The following is a 6984-nucleotide window of genomic DNA, read 5'->3' as shown; positions in this document are numbered from 1 at the left end:
TATTCTTATTGCCATTGTTAGTTGTTTCAGATTTGTTTTTAAAGGTCTTTTTCTTCCCTTCCTCTTTTGTTCTCTCTTGTGATTTGATGTCTAACTTTCCTGTTGTGTTTGGATTGCTTTTTCTTTTTTGTGTGTATATCTGTTGTAGAATTTTGATCTGTAGTTCCCATAAGTTTTTGATACAGCAGTCTGTATATGTACAAAATTGTTTTAAGTTGCTGGTCTCTTAATTTCAAATGTATTTCCAATATCCTGCATATGTATGCTCCTTTTCTCACAATTGCTGAGGGGGAGGTATTTGTTTTTAAATGGAGGATAATTGCTTTATAATATTGTATTGGCTTCTGCCACATGACAACATGAATCAACCACAAATAGACATATGTCCCCTCCCTCTTGACCCTCCCCAGCCACTCTCCACCCTATCCTATCCCTCTAGGTTGTCACAGAGCAGTAGGTTGAGCTCCAGTATGGAGATTCCTAAAAAAACTAGGAATAAAACTACTATATGACCAAGCAATCCCACTACTGGGCATATACCCTGAGAAAACCATAATTGAAAATATACATGTACCCCCAGTTTTAATAGCACTGTTTACAACAGCTAGGACATGGAAGCAATCTAGATGTCCTTTGGCAGATGAATAACTAAAGAAGTTGTGGTACAAATATACAGTGGCATATTACTCAGCCATAAAAAGGATCATTGGTTTTGACATCATATTTGTATGAGGCTGATTTCATACCTTTACTTCATGTTTACCTTTGCTGGTGAGCTTTCCCATTTATAATTTTCTTGAGTCTAGCTGTGGCTGGACTTGAGTGTTTTCTTTCCCATGTTATGGAAGTTTTTGGCTATAATATTTTCAAATATGTTCTCAGACCCTTTCTCTCTTCTCCTTCTGGGACCCCTGTAATACAAATGTTGGTGTAAATATAACTAGTATTTCTGATCAGATTGTGAAGTAGAGTGCTCATGTGATCATGTTAGCTCACAAAATCTTTACTGGTAGCTGGAATCAGGACAGAAAAATGAGAACTGCATATACTCAGGGCAGCTAACAGCATGTGTACAAAAGAGATGGTGTGAAATATTTAAAGCATTGAAAGAAAAAACTACCAATTAGAATTCTGTACCCTGCAAAATTATTCTTCAAAAGTGAAAGAGAAATAAAAACTTTCTCAGCAAATAGAAATTGAAGGAATTTCCTGTCAGTAGGCTGCCTAGCAAGAAAGGTTAAAAGATATTCTTTTTCTTAAACAAAATAATATATATTAGAAACACTGATCTACATAAAGAGAGGAAGAGCATTAGAGAAAGTAAAGTGATATAATGTTATGTAAAAGTAGGCTTAGATTAGTTGTAAATTGCTAACTCTAGTGTTGTTCAGTCACTAAGTCGTGTCCAATTCTTTGAGACCTCATGCCAGGCTTCCTTGACCTTCACTATTTCCCTGAGTTTGCTCAAACTCAGGTCCACTGAGTCAGTGATGTCATCCTCTGTTGCCCCCTTCTCTTCTTGCCCTAAGACTTTCCCAGCTTCAGGGTCTTTTCCAGTGAGTTGGCTCTTCACATTAGGTGGCCAAAGTATTGGCGCTTCAGCATCAGCCTTTCCAATGAATAGTCAGGGTTATGTCCTTTAGAATTGTTTGATCTTCTTGCTGTCTAAGGGATTCTCAAAACTCTTCTCCAGCACCACAGTTTTAAAGCACCAGTTCTTCAGTGCTCAGTCTTTTTTATGGTCCAGCTCTCACATCTGTATATAACTACTGGTAAAAACCATAGTTTTGAAAATATAGGCCTTTGTCAGAAAAATGATGTCTCTGCTTTTTAATATGCAGTCTAGGTTTTTCATAGCTTTCCTTCCAAGAAGCAAGCCTCTTTTAAATTCATGGCTGCAGTCACCGTCTGCAGTGATTTTGGAGCCCAAGAAAATGAAATCTGTCAGTTTCCACTTTTTTCTCATCTATTTGCCATGAAGTGATGGGACCACGTGCCATGATCTTCATTTTTGAATGTTGTATTTTAAGCCAGCTTTTTCACTTTCCTCTTTCACATTCATCAAGAGGCTCTTTAGTTCTTCTTCACTTTCTGCCATTAAACTGGTATCATCTGCATATCAGAGGTTGTTGATATTTCTCCTTGAAATCTTAATTCCAGCCTGTGCTTCATCCAGTTCAGCATTTTGAATGATGTAATCTGCATATAAGTTAAATAAGCAAGGTGACAATATATAGCCTTGATGTACTCTTTCCCCAGTTTTGACCAGTCCATTGTTCAATGTTCAGTCCTAACTGTTGCCTCTTGTCCTGCATACAGGTTTCTCAGGAGACAGGTAAGATGGTCTGGATTCCCATGTCCTTAAGAAATTTTCCACAGTTTGTTGTGATCCACCCAGTCAAAGGCTTTACCATAGTCAATGAAGCAGAAGTTGATGTTTTCTGGAATTCCCTTGCTTTTGCTATGATCCAGTAGATGTTGGCAATTTGATCTCTGGTTCCTCTGCCTTTGCTAAATCCAGCTTATACATCTGGAAGTTCTTGGTTTATGTACTGCTGAAGCGGTTGGATTGAAGGATTTTGAGTATAACCTTGCTAGCCTGTGAAATAAGTGCAATTGTATGGTAATTTGAACATTCTTTGGCACTGATTGCCTCTCTTTGGGATTGGAATGAAAATTGACTTTTCCCAGTCCTATGGCCAGTGCTGAGTTTTCCAAATTTGCTGGCATATTGAATGTAGCACTTTAACAGCACCAGCTTTTAGAATTTGAAATAGTTCAGCTGGAATTCCATCACCTCCACTGGCTTTGTTCATAATCTTCCTAAGGCCCACTTGACTCACACTCCAGGATGTCTGGATCTAGATGAGTGATCACACCATCATGGTTATCTGGGTCATTGAGTTTTTTTGTGTGCAATTCTTCTGTGTATTCTTGCCACCTGTTCTTAATCTCTTGTACTTCTGTTAGGTACATATACTATTTCTGTCCTTTATTGTGCCCATCTTTGCTTGAAAAGTTCCCTTGGTATCTCTAATATTCTTGAAGATATCTCTAGTCTTTCCCATTCTGTTGTTTTCCTCTATTCCTTTGCATTGTTCACTTGAGAAGGCTTTCTTATCTCTCCTTGCTGTTCTCTGGAACTCTGCATTCAGTTGGGTATATCTCTCCCTTTCTCTTTTGCCTTTCACTTCTCTTTCTTCAGCTATTTGTAAGGTGTCCTCAGACAACCACTTTGCCTTCTTACATTTCTTTTCCTTGGGATGGTTTTGGTCACTGCCTCCTGTACAATGTTATGAACCTCTGTCCATTGTTTCTCAGGCACTCTGTTTACTAGATTTAGTTCCTTGAATCTATTTGTCAGCTCCAATGTATAAGGCATTTGATTTATACCTGAATGGCCTAATGGTTTTAGACCTAATGGCCGAATACCCTTCTTTGAGTCTAGATTTTGCAATAAGGAACTGATGATCTGAGCCACAGTCAGCTCCAGGGTTTGTTTGTTTGTTTTTTTCTTTTTGCTCATTGAATAGAGTTTATCCATCTTTGACTGTAAAGAATGTAATCAGTTGATCTTGGTATTGACCATCTGGTGATATCCATGTGTAGAGTCAGCTCTTGTGTTGTTGGTAACCATTACCAAAAAATTAAGTCATTGTTTATATATTGAGAAAAGAGAAAAAATAGAATCATATAAAAAGGTCAATTAAAATCACAGAAGCCAGAAAAAAAGGTAGCAGACAAAAAAATTAAAATGTAAAAAAAATAAGCCAAGTAATAGAAAATTATATCAGAGTGGGTAAAAAGCAAGACCCAACTATATGTTGATTATGGACACTTTAAGTATAGGAGATTTTAATTCCAATATCTCAGTTCATAACATAGCAAATTAATAATTTTGTCAATGGAATATATAGATAATATAAGCAATAGGTAGGTAAAAGTGTTTTGCATGGAATTAAGTTCCATTACTTCATATTCTCTTTACATATCCATTAAAAATTGGAGCTAATTGGATAAGTTTTAGGACACAAAATCTTATCAATTAAAAAATTTATATGAATAAGAAGTGTAAATATTATAAATAATTGGTTAACAAAAGCAAATGAATTCATTGGCTATTGGATGCAAATCAATTCAGTAAGATGACTGGTAAAAAAATTAAAATGATGAAATAAGTAGCCTTCCTATATAAAAGCAATAATCCATTTGAAAATTCAATAGAAGAAAAGACCCTATTGACAATGGCAGGAAAAATATAAAATACTTAGGAAAAACTTATGAAGAAATATTTAAGTTCTAATTTTTTATCAGAGCACATAAAAACTGTTTTGACAAGAAGACAGCATTATAAAGATGTCAGTTGTCTTTAATGCAATCTACTTGATAGGATCTCAGTTAAAATTTATCATCTGAGTTTTGTTGTCGTATAGAAGAACTCATCATAAAGATCTAGTAATTTGATATGAGAAAGATAAAAAATTTCTGCACAGCCAAACACACACACACACACACACACACACAAAGTCAAAACCCAAATTACGAAGAAGACAAAATATTTGCAATATGTATTATATATAAATGCCTAATTTCTTTACTGTATGAAGACTGCCTATAAACTAATTATAAAGTCAATAATATAATGTAAACCAGAGATTACATCAAAAGAAATACAAACAAAAATGCTTCATCTCACTCTTCATAAGATAAATGCAAAGGAATATTTTTTCCACCTGTAAATCAGCAAAGATTCAAATATTTGATAACAAACCTTAGTTGAAGAAGAAGTAGAGAAGCAGGCCTCATACCTTACTGATGAGGGTATAAATCAAAACATCCCCAATGAAGAGCAATTTGACAATATTTATCAAAATTCCAAAAACATATCCTTTGATTAAGTAACTCTACTTTTGGGAATGGCACCCCACTCCCGTACTCTTGCCTGGAAAATCCCATGGACGGTGGAACCTGGTAGGCTGCTGTCCATGAGGTCTCTAAGAGTTGGACACGACTGAGTGACTTCACTTTCACTTTTCACTTTCATGCATTGGAGAAGGAAATGGCAACCCACTCCAGTGTTCTTGCCTGGAGAATCCCAAGGACGGGGGAGCCTGGTAGGCTGCTGTCTGTGGGGTCGCACAGAGTCGGACACAACTGAAGCGACTTAGCAGCAGTAGCAGTAGCATGCTTATGATGTGTAAAATGGCATGTATCCAAGTAGAATCAATATAGCATTGCTGATATTAGCAGAAGATTGAAATGAGCTAAATGTTTAGGAATTGGCACAAGTTAAAGAAATTATTGGCAATCTAATCCATTCAATGGAAGTATCAATATATATAGCTCTTTATAAATGAAGTAGCAGAAACGAATGATGTGGAAATAGCTCCAAGGTGTGTATGCATATGTGTGTGTGCATGCATGTGTTACTGACCAGGGTTCTTGGCCTCCTTAATTAATAGAAATTGATCAGAGGCCAGAGGAGACATTCTGGCAAGGTTTTATTGGAGTACCTACAGCTGTTGGGAGGCAGGGGTTAAAAACAAGTAACAGGGTTCCCTCTTGGTCACTCACTCACTGAGGGGGTGGTAAGCTGGTTCCTTATATGGAATGAGGGTTGGGGTGTTTTCAAGTGTTGGGCCAGAGGGGTGGCTTAGGTGACTTGCCCACCCCTTTGTGGTAGTGTGTGCAGGGGGCATGCCTAGTACCCTGCTTTGCTCCTGACCCAACTTTTGTTCCTGGCTCTTCAGAAGTAGCAGTTAGGTTTTTTGGTTTTTTATCTTTTTTTATCTTGTCCATAATTTTCCCTAACTTTTAAGGCATGCAGTTATTTTTAGTCCCTTATAGTTTTTTTGTATTTTGTTGTTCATGGAGATGTTTGTCCAGGTGCAAGCTTTGCAGCATTGCAGCAAAGGGTCCCAGGTTCCAGCCTGTCTCATTCCCCACTGAGAGATGCTACACCGTTATTCTTAAACGGTAAGGGGCTGAAGGTCTCTTCTGAAACTTCTTTCTGTTGGACAGGGGCTGCAGATCTTAACTTACCCTAGAGGTATAGAAGTTCCCTGCTGATTATTCCAAAGAACTGTAGGGACCTGGGCCACCCCTGAAATGGGTTTAATAGCTTGAGCCATCGTGAGTGAGCCTTACTTCAAACTGTTAGAGCCTAGAAGACACAAACCTAACCAGAAGTTGAAACAAACAAGGGAAGAACAATAATACCCATTAAAGAGCCTAGAAAGGGAAGGAAGCAGATTAACTATGGGAAAGTGGAGTCACTCAGTCGTGTCCGACTCTTTGCGACCCCATGGACTGTAGCCTACAACGCTCCTCCGTCCGTGAGATTTTCCAGGCAAGAGTACTGGAGTGGGTTGCCATTTCCTTCTCCAGAGGATCTTCCCAACCCAGGGATCGAACCTGGGTCTCCCGCATCGTAGGCAGATGCTTTACCATCTGAGCCACCAGGGAAGTCCGTCTTGGTGCACCAGTGGAGGCAATATTGCCTCTGCCAAAATTGTGAAGCCACTCTGTGCAGGTGTTTATTTCCTTAATATTAACTTGTGCCTGTCCTGTTGCATTGATCCAGGGGCACAAACTACCTTTTGATGGTGCCTGTCTTTTGGATAGGTATCTCAGGTTTTCCACTGGCTCACAGATGTATATTTTCCTCTGTTGTGACCTGTGGGGTTTCTGGAGGTAAAAGCTTTAGTCTGGACAAACGTACCCAAGTAGGTATCCTTGTGGTTTGACAGCAGCGAATGTGGTCAGAATTACTTTATAAGGACTCTTCCATCTTGGCAATAGTTGGTCTTCAGGGGAGCCTCTTTCCAGGTTTTAAGAAGAACTTGGTCCCCAGGGTTTATTTGTGAACTGTTCCTTCCTCTGTATTTTTAATGGGAGCTGGCAGTGCTTTGTGGGCATAGTCCTAGATTGCCTTCTGAACTTGTCCTAGATTAATAATAAACCTCAGGGTCTGGTTCGCTTCCT

General features: G+C 38.4%; 1 non-coding gene across 1 annotated transcript; it reads right to left on the bottom strand.

Moving 5' to 3' along the window:
* Positions 1 to 6393: 6393 nt before the first annotated feature.
* On the bottom strand, positions 6394 to 6465 carry TRNAR-ACG (transfer RNA arginine (anticodon ACG)). Its single transcript has one exon. It is a non-coding gene; the product is annotated as a tRNA-Arg (tRNA).
* Positions 6466 to 6984: the final 519 nt, after the last annotated feature.

The sequence above is a fragment of the Bos javanicus genome, chromosome 7, assembly GCF_032452875.1.
Source record: "Bos javanicus breed banteng chromosome 7, ARS-OSU_banteng_1.0, whole genome shotgun sequence".
Lineage (NCBI taxonomy): Eukaryota > Metazoa > Chordata > Mammalia > Artiodactyla > Bovidae > Bos > Bos javanicus.
Note: the sequence above shows the minus strand (reverse complement) of the source record. Positions and strands in the feature narration are given on the sequence as shown.